At 41.4% G+C, this 17,447-nt stretch overlaps 1 long non-coding RNA gene across 1 annotated transcript; it reads left to right on the top strand.

The window, feature by feature from the left end:
* Nucleotides 1-8,022: 8,022 nt before the first annotated feature.
* On the top strand, nucleotides 8,023-15,819 carry LOC310709170. The gene is made up of 2 exons (XR_014527383.1): nucleotides 8,023-8,206; nucleotides 15,571-15,819. It is a non-coding gene; the product is annotated as an uncharacterized lncRNA (long non-coding RNA).
* The last annotated feature ends 1,628 nt before the right edge of the window (nucleotides 15,820-17,447 follow it).

Genomic DNA, 17,447 nt, shown 5'->3' with positions numbered 1-17,447 from the left:
CTAGAGTCTATTGCAAGACAGTCCCTGTTCTCAGCCTTGCACAACAAAAAAGGAAAAAGGGATGTGGAGGGAAGAGGGAGGAGGAAGAAAGCAATCTCAGACACCCATTCTCAGAATTTCAGTTCTTATAAGGACTAGCCGCAATGGAAACTTCTTGTTGAGGAATAGCTGCAGGCAGATGGTCTCTTAGCACAATTATTCAGGGCTTCTTAGTGAAAAAAGCAGCACAGAAGGAATTTCCTCTTGTGTACAGGAAGACTCAGGCAAGATCATTGCATGGGAGAATGTGCTGGAGACTTTTATTTTTTCCTAGTTTGCTACTGACATTGCCCCAAGCAGGGACAAAGGAGAGTTCTGATCCTGTGTTCTTTCTCCTCTAACCACCCACAATATTTACATTCCTCTCTTTAGTGGAGGAAAAGGTTCACAAAAAATGAATTCAAAATTAGCATAAAAAACCTAAAAAGAATACATAAAAACCAGAATTTGGTGTATGTAAGACAACAGCAAACAGCAAACCCTTAACACACTATGCTCCCCAAATATCCAATGGATTTTAAATTATATATACATTTGCCTCTGTTTGAAAAACAGCAAAAGAAAAAGAGAAGTGGACCTCCTGTGGGTCACCACTGAGAAAGCCCTACAGCGGAGAGCAGAATGTAGATCAAAATCTACTGCTAGAGTTCTGGGAGCTTTGCAGTAGATCAGCAAGGGATTTGCAGTAGATCTAGCAGTACTGCTAGGGAAGTGATGAATGAGAAGTTAAAGTCCCCACCCCCACCCACAGAGAGATATAAAAGAACATAGGAGGAGGAGAATCTTTAAACTATTTAGGCGCAGGGAGAAGCTTGTGGCCACAAAGAGGAGGGGGATAGAAGGAAACTAAAGTTGGTGAGTGAGTCTGTATGAGGTTCTAGCTATCAGAAAACAAGAATCTGTAGGCTTTGGGATAAATATCTAATATCAGTAATCTGGCAACACTGGAGTGTGACAGTATCTTGGGTGATAAAGAATGCGAGAAAAAGAGAATGCTGGCAACTGCAATTATGTAGACAGATAAGAGTACTCCCCTGAATTTGGGAGGACTGCCTTGGACTAACAACAGCACTAAACCATGCAGTATGAGAAGCTGCACAGGGCACAGGCAGAGGCTATGATTGAGCCACAACCATGTATCCTCAGACAGGAACAAAAGGAGCCTGTATGACTCAGTAAAAAAGGGAACCATTTTATATCCTTAGCTTTGGGATCAACACAGCGCTCATCCTTGTAACCACTATGCAATGTTTTCCATAGTATCCCTGCCCTGTTCCTGCAAATACAGTTTATCATTCCATTAGCAATTTATAACTAGTGTCAACTAAGCATTGCATAGCCTTTGCCTGCTTGCTTTTGGAGGTTAAAATGTGAGTTAAGGAGAAACTCGGAAGCTTCAGGGTTATCCTTTGTCAAGTTGTAGCTTGGGCACGCTACAGATTGCACCATGGAAACCTTGTTTATGCTTGCATATCTTTACATGGACTCAAAACTCAGAAGGCACACATAATTTTGATCACTTGGGTAGTGTGGTGTAAACGAATGCTGCTGTTAGTAGTACTATGCAAATGGAATGTGTTGTTCACTGGGGATTAAACCTGACATACCAGTTCTTGGAAAACTGTATTCAGCTTTGAATCACCATTCAGAGTGGTCAGTAGGAAGTGTCATGCAAACCCCACATAATTTTACTATCTCACTTATATACTTTTCACTTTTAAGTTTTAGCTCATGGATTCATGAGATCCTTGGCTTTCATGCAGCTTAAAGACTCAAGGTTGTTGTGTTCCTGACTGAGGAAACAAATTTGGAAATATTGTTTAAAATCTGTATGTTTCATCATGTATTTTAGGAAGGGATGGTGTTTTCCCTGGTTCTTTAATGTTGGACAGTGAGAGTCCTGGGCTGAGGGTGCATTAATTAATTTTGCTGGTTGGGTATTTTGGTAGAAAACAGAAGCTAGTTTTACAAGCTCTTACAAAATAAAATGTAGCTCCATTATAATAGATGAAACACATTATGGTGACTGACGTATTTTTGTACACCATCCCAATCTCTGAGCAATGTGCCATTCCAAGAGTTCCAGGTGCATTCCTGGGGGTTGTGTTTCCTTTTGGGAATGAGGCACAGAGAAGACTGGTGTCCTTATGATGGTTTATTTACACATATATACAATCTGAGCCTGCGATGTACGGGTCATAGTATTAAAATACCAAAAGGATATTGTTTCTCCCATATTACTCACTCTCTGCATTTCCAGCCTGCAGTTTTCTCCTCTAGATCACATCACACATACGCTGGCTTCTCATTATAAAAGTAAAGGTAAAGGGACCCCTGACCATTAGGTCCAGTCATGGCCGACTCTGGGGTTGCGGCGCTCATCTCGCTTTATTAGCCAAGGCAGCTGGCGTACAGCTTCCGGGTCATGTGGCCAGCATGACTAAGCTGCTTCTGGCGAACCAGAGCAGCTCACAGAAACGCCGTTTACCTTCCCTCCCGAGCGGTACCTATTTATCTACTTGCACTTTGACGTGCTTTTGAACTGCTAGGTTGGCGGCAGCAGGGACAGAGGAACGGGAGCTCACCCCATCGCGGGGATTCAAACTACCAACCTTCTGATTGGCAAGTCCTAGGCTCTGTGGTTTAACCCACAGCGCCACCCACATCCCTTCTCACTATATTTATTGCTAAATAAATATATATAATTCAACCAGTCTTCCAACAGGTATTGAAGTGTAAGTTGCTTTATGAAAATGAGTAGGACCCCAGCTATCTAAAGGACACAAGTTCAGGGCTACATATGGCAAGCCACCACATATCTTTAAGGCATTTCTAGGATGAAGAGTCCCCTCTGCTCATGCTTTGCTGTTTAATAAAATATGCAATTTACATATTCAGAAGTTAGGGGATTTTGTTAATACACTCTTAAAATATATCACAGATATCACATTGATGCACTCATTAATCCTATTTGGTGGTATTCAATTACGTTTTACCCAGAGCAGACACCATAAGGTTGTTAGGTTCATTAATTTCAATAAGTCCACTCTTGAGTAAAACTTAGTTGAATACCACCCATTATGTTTTGCTGATTGGTTCCATTAGTCATGGAGATGTACAGGGCTTCATAGTTCTGCTCATTTTAATACATGGGAGGCATCAATATGTACAAATATGCTAGTTCTCTTCTTTTGCCTTCCTTTTGTATCCACCTTTTAACAGTTGTTGCAGCAACTTATTTCTTCAGTATAAATAAAAACCATGCACAGAAGGGACAGAGAGGGTAAACTTTGTGCTGTTATTTGTCAGATCAACCCACCACGTCCAACTTAAAACAACAAGCCAGGAGAGTAGAACAGTACTGTAGCTTAAGGGCTGGGAGAAACTTCTTATCTGTCCTGCTTACTAATAGTTATTTTAAATTACTACTTGCCCTTTTCAGATTATACATAAGTACAATAAGTGCATATGTGAATTTCAGTTTATAATTTGAAAGATCAAAGGAAATTTAATTACTTATATTAGTATATTTGTATAGAATGTATTGACATTCTGAAGTGTTTCACAGGGATTAAACAAATCATGTTCCTGAAAAAAAAAGGTTTTCCTTCTCCTCCCCTCCCCTTAAGGTTTATATGTATACGCCATTAGTAAAAGTATTGTTTAAATACTAGTAATGCATGTCCAAGTTGTATACCTTTCTTATTGCCTATGTGATCACAGGTTGTTGCCCATTGTCATGTTTTTTTAAAAAAAAGTATAATTAAATAATAGTATTAAAGTGCTAACTTACACATTACACATTACATAGGGTAGCAAAATTAGGTGGGGGGATCAAATATTTTATCAAATAAATAACTTGCCTAAGAGTCCTCTAAAACTGGGATAAAAGTGAATGTGATAAAACTGTAAATGGAATATGCTTAAGTATTAATACTGATTTGGAACTGGTATTGCTCCTTACTTTGCAAATCCTAAGTGAGGCTGTTGAGCACTTCCAAAGTTTTGCCAGCTGACGCTGACCAAAACTTCCACCCACCCATTTTCCACGAGCCACTAGTTTCAGGGAGGGGGGTGTTTATACCATTTCTAAGCTGATATGGGTGGTAGTGGGTGGGCTCGCCAGAGAACCCCACTTCTGTCCCACCTCCCATAAGACCACATTACAAAGCCTAATGCCAGCTACCACTGGTATTTAAAGCTAAGCTCAGGGATCTTCTCTCTGCTAGTTGTGGGGCACAATCCTGATTGCCTCCAGCCAGCATATCTGGGGGTTAGGATTGTTCTGATAGGAACACTAAATGTCACAGTGTGTCTGTGTGTGTGCTCTTTATATATTAAATATGACCATTATTGTAAAAACACCCTATTCCAAAAGTTCCATAGAACATATTGTTCAGAACTCTGCAGCTGCACCAGGAAATTGTGTGTGTGTGTGTGTGTGTGTGTGTGTGTAAAGAGAGACTCTGCCCCAATACCTATGTTAATTAATCTCACATGCCTATTAGTATGACCAAAAGATGGGAGGATAAACAGGATTCTGTTTGGAGAAGTCTACTGTATTAAAGTCTTCTAGGTAGAAATGATCTTCATTTGCAGTTCTCAGGAAGACTGGGGGATTCTTTGCTTGTTTCTGAGCTGTTTCAATTTTAACTCAGTGGCAAGTGGAATAAGGAAATGCAAGCACACAGGTTGGTTGAGTCCTGCAGATTTCTTTCTTTTTGCCTCTGTTAAGGATATACACAGTAGTATGTTTACAGGAAGTGATTGCTATGCAGACAGTTTGCCATTCTTGATGTGGTAGCAGATTTGACTAATAGACTCACATGATTACATTTACAAAACTGTAGACAAGAGCTCTGATGAGAAGGCTCCAAGTCACTGCATTCTTGAACCATCAGCTAATCACATGATTAACTGCTTTCCCCTCTGTATTATGCTCTTCTTTCGTGGTGATCAGTAAACAGGCATAGGACTTTCAAAACCCTCCCTGCCGCTGGAATGTGATCCACAATTTCATGAATGCTGTGCCAAAATCTGCCCTACAATTACTCAATAGTTATCTTCCCTTGCACACAAAAAAAGTCTTCAATTTTTCTGCCTCACTTTCAGGATGCTTTAGGATTTCAGTAGATGTTGTGTTTTGAGTTTACCTTAGCATTGCAAAGTGGCACAGGATTGTGGGTTGTGCTTTTTTAGTTCCAGGGAATGGTTCTCCAAGACTTAGCAGCATACCAGGCTCCCCATGCTTGCAGATGTGAAAAAAGTCCCATGAGTGCAGCTACCTCCCTCTGTCTCCCTCTGCACATTCACTTTACTTAAACATGTTAATTAATTGTATTGCTTTTAAATATTTTTACGTTGTTGTACACAGCTCTTAATGGGAAAGAGCAGCATATAAATACTTGTATAAATAAATAAAACAACCCACTCTTCATTGCTCACACAATCCCAGAGCAGGGGGCACCATCTTTGCCAAACATTTTAGCCACTTTAGCCCTGTTTTTACTCCCTTTTTGAACTCCAAGGTGAATAATATATTTATCTAACAACATTTATTTACTGCTTAATTGTAATAAAACCTCAAAGCTGTTTGCCCCCCAACTAAATAAATATAACAATAAAATTACCAGTAAAATAGGCAGTTTAAAACAAGTATTTAAAATATCCACCCCCCCAACAACTCAGTAAACTAAATCCAGATTAAAACACATGTTAGCTTCTACATGTCTGGCAGGCTTGCCTAGGTAAAAATGTTTTTAGCAGGTGCTAAAACGAATACAGTGAAGGAGCTACCTGATATCAATAAGCGGGGAGTTCCAAAGTGTGAGTGCTGCCACACTAAAAGTTTGATTTCTGGGAAGGGTGCAGAATGTAGACCTCTGGTGAGGTGATGTGTAGGATGAAAGAAAGGTCATATCCACATCGTCCATTTAAAGCAACCTTATTACAAAACCTCTCAGCTACCTCAAAGATAAACACATAAAAGCAATATCCTTCCCCAACCATAATTTTCTCTCCCATTTGATAATTTTCAAATGCAATTTTTTAAATTAATTGCTGGGAAATGGTCCCCCAACCATCCCCACAGGAAAAAAAATTCACCACAGCACTATTCTCATAGATCTATCACTTGTTTAGTTTATTATAAATAAAAAGGAAGCGCAATAGAGATCTTCTATTTCACGACCACCCTGAAAGGTAAATTCAGTTAATTTTATTATTATTATTACTGTATTATCATTATTATTACCATTATTATGTCCTTCACCCTAGGGTTCCAGAGCAGGTCAGAAGACTTTGAATCGCAACATTAAAAGCAGTTTAAAACAAATCACACACAAGATCTCAAGAATAGGGTAGGTCCTAAAAATATACATCTCAACGATCAAAGGCCAGGAGAAAGAGGTGCATCTTCAGAATTTGCTGTGGGGAGAGAATTTCACAACTTAGGGTCTGCTATCCCAGCTTCTAAGGGCAGTGGAACTATCAAGAAGGCCTCCCTCTGGTGAGTGAATTTCATGGCAGCACAGGATTTGGACCTGGATCCCAAAGTACCGTATTTTTCGCTCTATAAGATGCACCAGACCACAAGACACACCTAGTTTTTGGAGGAGGAAAACAAGAAAAAAAATATTTCTGAATCTCAGAAGCCAGAACAGCAAGAGGGATCGCTGTGCAGTGAAAGCAGCAATCCCTCTTGCTGTTCTGGCTTCTGGGATAGCTGCGCAGCCTGCATTCGCTCCATAAGACGCACACACATTTCCCCTTACTTTTTAGGAGGGGGAAAAGTGAGTCTTATAGAGCAAAAAATACGGTAATCACAAACATGCCAACCATTACACCAACTTGTTCACTTCTCTTTTGATCCCCCTGTAACATACAGCAGAATTCTTGTTGTCCTCCCCTCTGTAGTTTCCTTGAATCATCTGTGCCTTTTACAAAATGTGTGGACTGTGGAAGAAAGTCCATGCTTTGTTTTTAAAGGGCTGTACACTTTACAAACATGTAGTTATCAAATTTTGGCAGCAGCGGTGCAGTCTAATGTACTCTAGGTTTCATGATTGTCACGTGCTTTCTTCTCACAGCTGATAGGGGAGTCATTCGAGTTATTTCTTGTTTGCTCATTACAGCAGAGCCAACGGCAAAGGTGCTGATAAATTTACTTCTAGTACTTCCTCTGCCAGTGCATTGGCTTTAAAAAGGAGACTTTAAAAACCTGCTTTGCTCCTGCAAGAGATTCCAAACTTTGAGGGTTACCAGGGCTCAGCAAGTGTGTGCTTCATTCGTTTCTGTTTTGTATAATTGGTGGGGGTTTTTTTAAAAAAATAAACAAATCCAAACCAGATAATCTAATTTAGAGAGCAATCCTGACCCACATGGATGTTAATGGCTGGGGTGGGGGTTAGTATGAAGCATTGCTGATGGAGGACTGTGCTGCTGCTGCAGATGCAGGACCTCCACCAGAGTACAGTGGTACCTCGGCTTACATACGCTTCAGGTTACATACGCTTCAGGTTACAGACTCCGCTAACCCAGAAATAGTGCTTCAGGTTAAGAACTTTGCTTCAGGATGAGAACAGAAATCGTGCTCCGGTGGTGCGGCAGCAGCAGGAGGCCCCATTAGCTAAAGTGGTGCTTCAGGTTAAGAACAGTTTCAGGTTAAGAACGGACCTCCGGAACAAATTAAGTACTTAACCCGAGGTACCACTGTAAATGGAAAGCTACTAATTTAGCCAGAATTGGGTCCCAAAATGGGGTGTTTAAGGGACAGAATTAGGCTGGCCAGACCCCTCCCCAAGACTTGCCCTCCCCTCCAAAGAAGCCCTGTCACCATGACCAGCAGGAGCCAACGCTGTTTTCAATACATCATTAACTCTTCACTCTGATCACCCCATGGCACTGTTAGGATAGTTCTAAGAATAAAGCAGTTCAAAGTATCAATATTCACTTGGATAGTCTCAAAATTATTGTTCATGCTGATATTTTTGCCTCTGCAAGTTTGCTGAAAACCTTTTCCTAACTAAAATAGGTATCTTTCTAATAATACACCAGTTTGGTGGTTTAAAGCAATACAGGAACAGTTTTACCCTACATTTATATGCCTTTCCTTTCCTTTCCCAAATTGTGGTCTGTGGACCACCAGTGGTCTTCAAGCTATATTCAGGTGGGCTGTGGCATGTCTGCATTAAGCAATAATATTGATTTTTAATTGTATTTTAATTGTTTATTGTATTTCTTATGTAAGAACATAAGAAGAGCCTTCTGGATCAGGCCAATGGCCCATGTAGTCTAGCATCCTGTTCTCACAATGGCCTGTGGGAAACCTGCAAGTGGGACATAGAATTCTCATACAATATAAGAAATAAAAGAAGCAGTAAAATACGCTGAAAAAATCATACGGCATCTACCATAGCACATTGCAATTGATACAACAGGCAGACAAATCGCGTGGGGGTGGGGAGTTTGGTAACCACTGATCTAAGACAAAATGTACAACACATCCATCAATTATATGCAAATTCTTTCTACCAGATGCACCTTTAATGCGGCCTATAATTGAACAAACTCTTCCCAAAGAATTATGCAAAAGATCTGCAGCTATATTTTACAGAGTTCATTAACCTTTTCAGATCTGGGCTTATACTGTATCCCTTTTGTGCAACACTACCAAATGGATCATACCTATATTTATACTAGACAATGATGTGTTTTAACAGTGTATCCTCAGTGGTTCTGCACAGCTCAATGGTATTCAATATTCAATGCCATTGGCCAGCGTTTCTTGTAACTACAAACGGAAACAAGGGATAAAATAATTCTCCCTTCTCCATTACTTGTCAATTGTTTTCAGATGAAGCAATGCATAGGCTCATGTTCACCCAGAAATAATGCTGGAAGAAAATATTTCACATTTTAAAAGAAAGCTAAACAAAGTTTTGAACGTTGACTGCTTCACACAAAAATCCAAAACCTGTTCTGCTCCTATGGAGGTTAATGACAACTTGAGTATCATCTTCGGAGCATTAAAATATAAAGGTGAAGACAGGCTGGTAAATGAAGAAACGTTATTGCATAAGAAGAAGCAAATCTGGTTGAAATAATCCATCCTCTTATTCTCAAACATTTGTTAGTGGGATTAGTTGATAATTTTAGCCAATAAAATCCTTGCCCCTATTGATATTTTATAGGAGGAATCAGATTCTTAGGACACCCATTCCGTTTTCTCCACCTCACCCTAAAAAAACCACCCCATTCAGAGCCTAGTAAAAAGAAATTTAATTTCAAATTTGTAAACTCCTAGGCTAAGAACTTGTTAGTTTGTTTTGAAATGTAGAGCTGTTTAACAGTGCTGAAGCCAATTAGCCAAAAAAGGAAAGTAGCTTTTCTAAATGACTTTTCCTGTTTTGTTCCAGAAAAAGATATAAGTTGGTAGCTGCAATGAAATGTTGCAGTATGGGTGTCACCTTGTTCAGGGTTCAGTCATAACCTTTTCCAAGATAAGCCATTCCATTCCCCCTCATCTCTCAGTGGCCTCATAGTCACTTATTGCACAATTTTGAGGTCCCTCCCAAATCACCAGTTTATACTTACATAATTTTAATTTATTTGTTTATTTAAGGCAAAGATAGCAAAGACAAGTAGAACCTGCAATATGCTGAAAGCAGAATAGGTGTGGAACGATCTGTCAGTTTTGGTTCTCTCAGTTTTTCATCTTTCCAATTTTAAATTCAATTTTCCACATTTCTTTGACAATCTATGAATAAATTCTCCTGAAACTTATTGAGAAACTTATAAATTCTCATGAAACTGGGAGAGGTGGCTAACACCCCAGAGGACAGGATCACACTTCAAAACGACCTTGACAGATTAGAAAACTGGGCCAAAACAAACAAGATGAATTTTAACAGGGAGAAATGTAAAGTATTGCACTTGGGCAAAAAAAATGAGAGGCACAAATACAAGATGGGTGACACCTGGCTTGAGAGCAGTACATGTGAAAAGGATCTAGGAGTCTTGGTTGACCACAAACTTGACATGAGCCAACAGTGTGACGCGGCAGCTAAAAAAGCCAATGCAATTCTGGGCCTCATCAATAGGAGTATAGCATCTAGATCAAGGGAAGTAATAGTGCCACTGTATTCTGCTCTGGTCAGACCTCACCTGGAGTACTGTGTCCAGTTCTGGGCACCACAATTCAAGAAGGACACTGACAAACTGGAACGTGTCCAGAGGAGGGCAACCAAAATGGTCAAAGGCCTGGAAACGATGCCTTATGAGGAACGGCTAAGGGAGCTGGGCATGTTTAGCCTGGAGAAGAGGAGGTTAAGGGGTGATATGATAGCCTTGTTCAAATATATAAAAGGAGGAGGGAGAAAGGCTGTTTTCTGCTGCTCCAGAGAAGCGGACACGGAGCAATGGAGCCAAACTACAAGAAAGAAGATTCCACCTAAACATTAGGAAGAACTTCCTGACAGTAAGAGCTGTTGGACAGTGGAATTTGCTGCCAAGGAGTGTGGTGGAGTCTCCTACTTTGGAGGTCTTTAAGCAGAGGCTTGACAACCATATGTCAGGAGTGCTCTGATGGTGTTTCCTGCTTGGCAGGGGGTTGGACTCGATGGCCCTTGTGGTCTCTTCCAACTCTATGATTCTATGATTCTATGATTTTAATATGAATTTCTCCTAATGGACACATTTTTGTATGCAGTTTTGACAAATGCACATATTTTCGCAAACAACCTTTACTAATATAACACATTTTGTATGTTCTTTTCACTAATATACCGGTATTCATTCATTTTTCGGCTCACTTTCCCCTAATAGGTGCATTTTTGTTAACATCATTTGGTTAGAGAAGCTGCATTGAAAAAATTGGGATTTTGAAGGATGACTGTGTTTCAGTTCAGATTTTGTTTTGAAAAGTTGAAATATGATAAATTAAGCTTTAAATGTGAACTGAATTGAATTCCTCATTCCGTCGGCTGGAGTTTCAGCCAACTAGCCATTCTGTCATACTTCATGGGGTGTCCCAGTAAAATAACAGTGATGGAGGCTAATTGGGAAAGGTGAGCTAAGGAGGGCAAGCACCTACCCCCCCCCCAAATGTCTATGCTAGAATTTGCGGCTAGATTCTGCTGGGCTGAAGCTTGCAAGCTGCATGCACAGTCTTCTTAATTGTTATTATTTAATTAAAGGGGCTTCCACTCACCTGGAGAATTAAGCCTTCCACTTGCCACCTGGAGAGGGCCCGGGAAACCTGGAGACTTCAGGTGAGACCTGAAGATCTGGCAGCGCTAAAACATCCCATGCCGTCTCCTTTTCTAAGCACTACACATTTATGGGAGAGAAATAGAGGAGGAGGAGGAGAAATCTCAGGCACTTTATGTAAATAATAAAACACATTCTTGAATGAATTGGCAATTGACTGAAGACAGAACATAACTCACAGCCCAGTTTAGTTGAAGTAACAGGATTTAAACTACGGTATTTGGCACTTCTGCACTAAACACATTTACTTGGAAGTAATCCTCACTGAGGATTCAGTGGCATTTATTGCCAAAGAAGTGTGATGAGAATTTAATCTGATTTGGGCTGTGATCCAAGTACTTCTGACCTACTGTGGCTGCCTAGATTTTTAAAGAACAAGGGAGGGGTGAGGAAGCCTTTATACACATTGTACACATGTAGAGTTCAGGTACATATTGTAGTGTCACCCAGTAGGGCGTTGTCCAGTGATTTAGAAACTGTGTTTGTGCTACACAACATATTAGAGGGTGGGGAATGTAAAACCTAAAAACAATGCATTGCATAGTGCTATTTTAAGCATTCTGTGATTCTGGACTGTAGCTGAAATTTATATGGTATGCCAGTTCACTTCTGGAGGGGCAGAATGACCACCTCCCAGTTAACTCTCCAGAGGATTTGATCTTCTTGCTGCCCATAGTTTCAGGGTAAAAAAGATTGGTCGCAGCATCACTTTTTATTTCTTTTGAAACTAATATCGTACTCTTCTTTTATTCCTTTCTTAGTTAATTGCAGTTGCTGTTTCTGTCCTGTGAAAAGTACTGCAAAAATATCTTAAAACCCAGGATCTCTTTTTAACCTTTTGGAACACAGTACAGCAAAAATGTGCTGTTTGCAAGATTGTGCACATACGTAACAAAAGAAAAGGAGATCTATTAAAAATGGCCTATTGGCATGAGAGACTTGTTAAAGGCAGGCCTGGTTAATGGATTCCATGAGCTTCCAGGGTTTGTTCTCGAGATGAAAGATAGATTCATAGAATCTTAAGAGTTGGAAGGGACTCCAAAGGTCATCTAGTCCAACCCCCTTCAATGCAGGAATCTCAGCTAAAGCATCCATGACAGATGGCCATCCAACTTCTGTTTAAAAACCTCCAAGGAAGGAGAGTTCACCACCTCTCATGGGAGTCTGTACGACTGCTGGACAGCTCTACCTGTCAGAAAGTTTTCCTGAATGTTTAGTCGGAATCTCCTTTCTTGCAACTTGAAGCTAGTGGTTCGAGTCCTACCCTCCAGAGCAGGAGAAAACAAGCATGCTCCCTCCTCCATGTGATAGTCCTTAAGATATTTGAAGATGGCTATCATATCTCCTCTCAGTCTCGTCTTTTCCAGGCTAAACATACCCAGCTCCTTCAAGCACTTCTCATAAGGCTTAGTTTCCAGACCCTTGATCAGGGGTTGGCAAGGTTTACCTTGCCTGGGCCAGTTCACTGCCACGGAGCCCCCTCCGTGAGCCAGATAGCAGGCGTGTGTGAGATTTCCAGTGTCTGCGTCTGCGCAGACACAATTTCTGGCATCTGCGCAAATGCATTTTTTGGCGTCTGTGCATGCGCAGACGTGATTTCCAGCACCATGGAAGCAAGTCCCTGCGCCACACTGCACCGGTTTAGTGCAGCGCACTGGGACTCACTGAGTGGCCAGTATGGTTTGGAGACAGCTCGTGGGCTGGTAAAACAACCCCCATGGGCCGCTTGTGGCCCACTTGGCCTTAGGTTGTCAACCCCTGCCCTTGATCATCTTTGTTGCCCTTGTCTGCACATGTTCTTGTCAACATCCTTCTTAAATTGTGGTGCCCAGAATTGGACACAGTATTCCAGGTGTGTTCTGACTCAGGCAGAATAGACTGGTACTATTACTTCCCTTCATCTGGACACTATACTTCTGTTGATGCAGCCTAGAATAGCACCAGCATTTTTTGCTGCTGCATCACACTGTTGCCTCATGTTAAGCTTGTTGTCCACCAAGACCCCTAGATCCTTTTCACATGTACTGCTAGTAAGCCAGGTGTCCCCCATCCTAGATTTGTGCATCTGGTTCTTCTTGCCTAAGTGCAGAACCGTGCATTTATCCCTATTGAAATTCATTTTGTTACCTTGTGCCCAGTTCTCCTTTGTGATTTCCCCTTTCCTCCAGTTCTTATACATGCCCTTCTTAACTCTCAGCTCATCTGTGAGCTTCTTATGCAGCCACACTGGTTTCTTAGAACCTCCCACTTTTCTTTCTTGTTGGTATAGATAGAGGCAACTTACTTAATTTTATTTGTTTTGGTTTTGTGTCTTTTAAATACTGGCTCGTTGACTTTCTGCATGCTTATGGAACTGCAAGTTAATAACTGCAATAAAATTGTGGAGAGTTTGGCCCTTATGACTCTTCACTCACCCTTTCTTCCCTGGCAGGGAGGGGTACCATTTGGTGGTTTGCCCCAGGTGCCATAATGCCTCATGCTAGCCCTGGGTCATGGAAGCCTCAGGCTTTGAGAGTGCTGCTGCACACAGTTCCTGCTTGCATGCTTCCCAGAGGCATCTGGTGTGAGAACGGAAGTAGATGGGCCACTGGCCCGATCCAACAGACTCTTCTTAGGTCCTTCTGCACCATAGCCTAAACAAATAGGTATTTACTGTATTTCTCCAACATGATATCAGCCTCTGGCCTAGTCCGCCAGTGGTATGCGGTCTTTGGAAGGTTATCCATGGGGGAAGTTCAGCCCTTTTACTCTGAAAAAGGCTCCTCATCCCTGTTTTGTCTGCTAGGCTGTTTTATTTCCCATATTATTATTTTTTATTATATTGTGTTGCTAATTTTGTGGGTTATGCTGACCAGATAGGAAGGTAGGATGTGAATACCTCAAGAAATATGTAGCTAACTAACTAAAGTCATTTTGCTTGGCTTGACTGACTTCAAGAAAGGGGGATAGTGTAATAAGAATAATAATGTGTACCCATTACAGGACAGAAAATCCCTTTCTCTGAAGGTTTTACAGCATGGCATCATGAATGCCTGCCATTAGGAACACTGTCTCCCTTAGGTGGGGTTGGTAGGCAGCAGTTGCTGGGAAATCTCCCAAGTCATGGGCCTTCTGTTATCAGCCTCCTGGAAATTCTGTGATTGCAACCCCCATGAAGCTTCCCGCCAGCCATGCAATGAACTGCCATCTCCCAGCTGACCTTTGTGGCTTTTGACCCTTTGCGGGGGGGATGAGAGTTCATCAGCTGTCCACGAGACGGAAATCAGGCAAAGGATTTTTATAGGAAGTTGCACCCATAGACTGCACCAGTATCTGAAATTATCCTTGCGCATCCTTTGAGGGTTTTTATTTATAATTAGGCAACATACACTTAACAAAAATAAATCCATACCATACGTTTAAAGCACCATGACCCCATTTTAAGTAGTCATGGTAAAGAATTCTAGGGAGTATAGTTTGATAAGAGTGCTGAGAGTTGTTAGGAGACTCTTATTCCCTTTACAGAGTTACAATTTCCAGAGTTCCCTGGGAAGAGGGACTGGTTATTAAACTACTCTGGGAACTGTAGTTCTTTGAGGGGGAATAGGGTTTTCTTAGCAATGTTCAGCACCCTTAAACTAGTTCTCAAAATTCTTTGGGGAAAGTCATGACTGTGTAACATAGTATCATAGTGCTTTAAATGTGTAGGGAGAATGTGGCCTCTGTCTACTGCTGCTGATACTGCATCTCTTTCACAATCTGGTTGTAATAAAAGGCTTGTAATGTGCAGTTTCCCTGCTCATTTGCAGAGAGTGCAGCAGTTGCCTCCGGGTGAGCGCAGGAGTGTCAAGCTACTCACCCATCTGCTAGCCACACAGGACTGCTACTGGGCCTTTGAGGCTACAAAAATAGAGGAGTGCAGCTAGCTAAATACTGCCCTGCATTGAACACAGTGGAGTTGACTGGGTTCATGGAGATGGAGAGAGTATATGAATCTGAGGCCATTTCCAGACAAATTGTTTACTGAGCATTTGTTTCAGGGAGATTAGATGACACTGGCTATTGCACAAACGCTGCCTTTTCCCATCATTTCCCTTACTGCAAAAAGTCAATGGGGGGGGCAGATTTCATGGGGAATAGTTTGTACAACTTTAATTTGCTGGTATGTAATTGAATCTCACCCAAACATTGTGATGGCCTGAAAGCACCTTTTGATTTGTTGTGGAGCTTTGTGTGCTGCCATTCCCATTCCCCCTTTTACCCCTCCCTTTTGTTGTTGTTTAGTCGATTAGTTGTGTCCGACTCTTCATGACCCCATGGACCAGAGCACGCCAGGCACGCCTGTCTTCCACTGCCTCCTGGAGTTTCGTCAAATTCATGTTGGTCGCTTCTATAACACTGTCCAACCATCTTGTCCTCTGTCACCCCTTTGCATATTGGCCCTTTAAGAACTTCCAGAAGCAAAATCAACAAAGAGTCTTGGAGCATCTTTATGTCCACAGTTATTCCATAATAAAATATGTTAGGATGCTTCTGGCTGGGTGTTTATTGTGGGATCAGTGCAAGTCATGCAAACATTTTTGGGGGGGAGGGGGTTGCTTTTGCAGAGTCTGTATCCCCACCTTAATCTGGTTCTATTCTTTCCAGGAAAAATCTGATAAGTAAAAATATGCAAACCTGTTGCTAATATTTGCAATCTCTCAAGGACCCCGTTTTCAAATTAACTCCCCCACTCTGGAGTGCAGCCTTTATTGTTAAGGTGCTACAAGATTCTATACTGATTTTGCCCCCTTTAAGGAAGAGGAAAAGCAGGGGAACACAGGCTGAAGCTAAAGTGGGCATAATTGATTTCCACAAACTGAGTTTATTTCTTATCAGTTAAGAGAAATAAGGTACATTTGCATTACAACTTGTTGATCAGAGAAGAACCACCATATTTGTTGTAAGCATACCACAACCAGTCTGCTGTTCAAAAGATTGGCTGCTTTTGGATCTCCCAAGATCCGCTTCCAGCCTTGAGAAAAGGCATCCTTAGCAGATGCAGCTGAATTTTATCTAGTACTATAAACAATGTGAATTTGAAAATGCTTCCTGTTGCAAGCTTCCGGTATTTTTTATAGACCTTGTAGCAGAGCATATTTTCCCACAAACCTTTATCACCACCCTACGGTGCTACAAAGGGGTCACTTGTGAAAAAAGCACTTTGGAACTGAGAATGGCTCAATCGTCAGCTCTCATACTGCATTATTAGTTTGGAGGCAAAGTATTTCCTTTCTGCTAAGAATATCAGAGGGTTGGGAATTTAGTGTCTTGTGGTTGAAAAACTGAACTTGAGCACTGGGCTAAAGTGGTGTAATCTTATTTCTCCTTCCTCATTCGTTTTTCTTTTTAAAGGACCTTTCAAAATGTTATTTGGGTTTGGGGAGTTGAAGAGTTGCCAGCCTGCTTTCTGTAAAATTGTAGTGTCTATCCAGGAATACACAGACTGTGCTCTGCCAGTGCTAATCATCACCTGGAACTGAGAAGCTAATTCAGGAACAACCCCCCTCCCCCGGGACGTTCTGCATACATAGCGGATGCTCTTGAGACTGAGCTACCACCCTTTCCCTAAAATAGCTATTGTTGATTTAGTAGTATTAATGTCAGCATATTCGCTGCAGGATGTGTGTGTGTGTTTCTGTGTCTTTTGCCCATGAGGCTCCAAAAGAAAGCCAGTAGCAATGGGTAAATACCTTTATCAGGATCCACTGACATGTTCCTTGGAATTCTGAGGGTTGTTACACCTGCATGCATGCAAAAAGCAAAAGAGTGAGGGCGGGTGAAGAGTTGGGGAAGTGAAACCATGAAACCCGCCAAAGGTGCTGAAGAAACATATTCTTAATAAGTCAGAAGCACCAGTCACTTCTTTTACTGAATATGATGAAGTTTCTGTATAACCTTTAGTACAGCACACACTTCAGGGTTAATTAGATTAGATCACAATCAGATTAGATCATGCTAGGTGCATGCAAAACGAGTTTCAGGTTGCGGTTGGAAAGACTTTAGAAACCAGTTTCCATGTGTGGATCACCCTTGGTGCTTCATGGCAAAGGACCCTGGCCCTGATCCAGACAAATCGTGGACTCCCATTTGGATACTTAGTTTCTAGCTCACAAGTTTGT

This window comes from Podarcis liolepis (genome assembly GCF_965112155.1).
Source record: "Podarcis liolepis genome assembly, chromosome: 6".
Classification (NCBI taxonomy): Eukaryota; Metazoa; Chordata; class Lepidosauria; order Squamata; family Lacertidae; genus Podarcis; species Podarcis liolepis.
The sequence above is the reverse complement of the archived record's forward strand: the minus strand, read 5'-3'. Positions and strand labels throughout refer to the sequence as shown.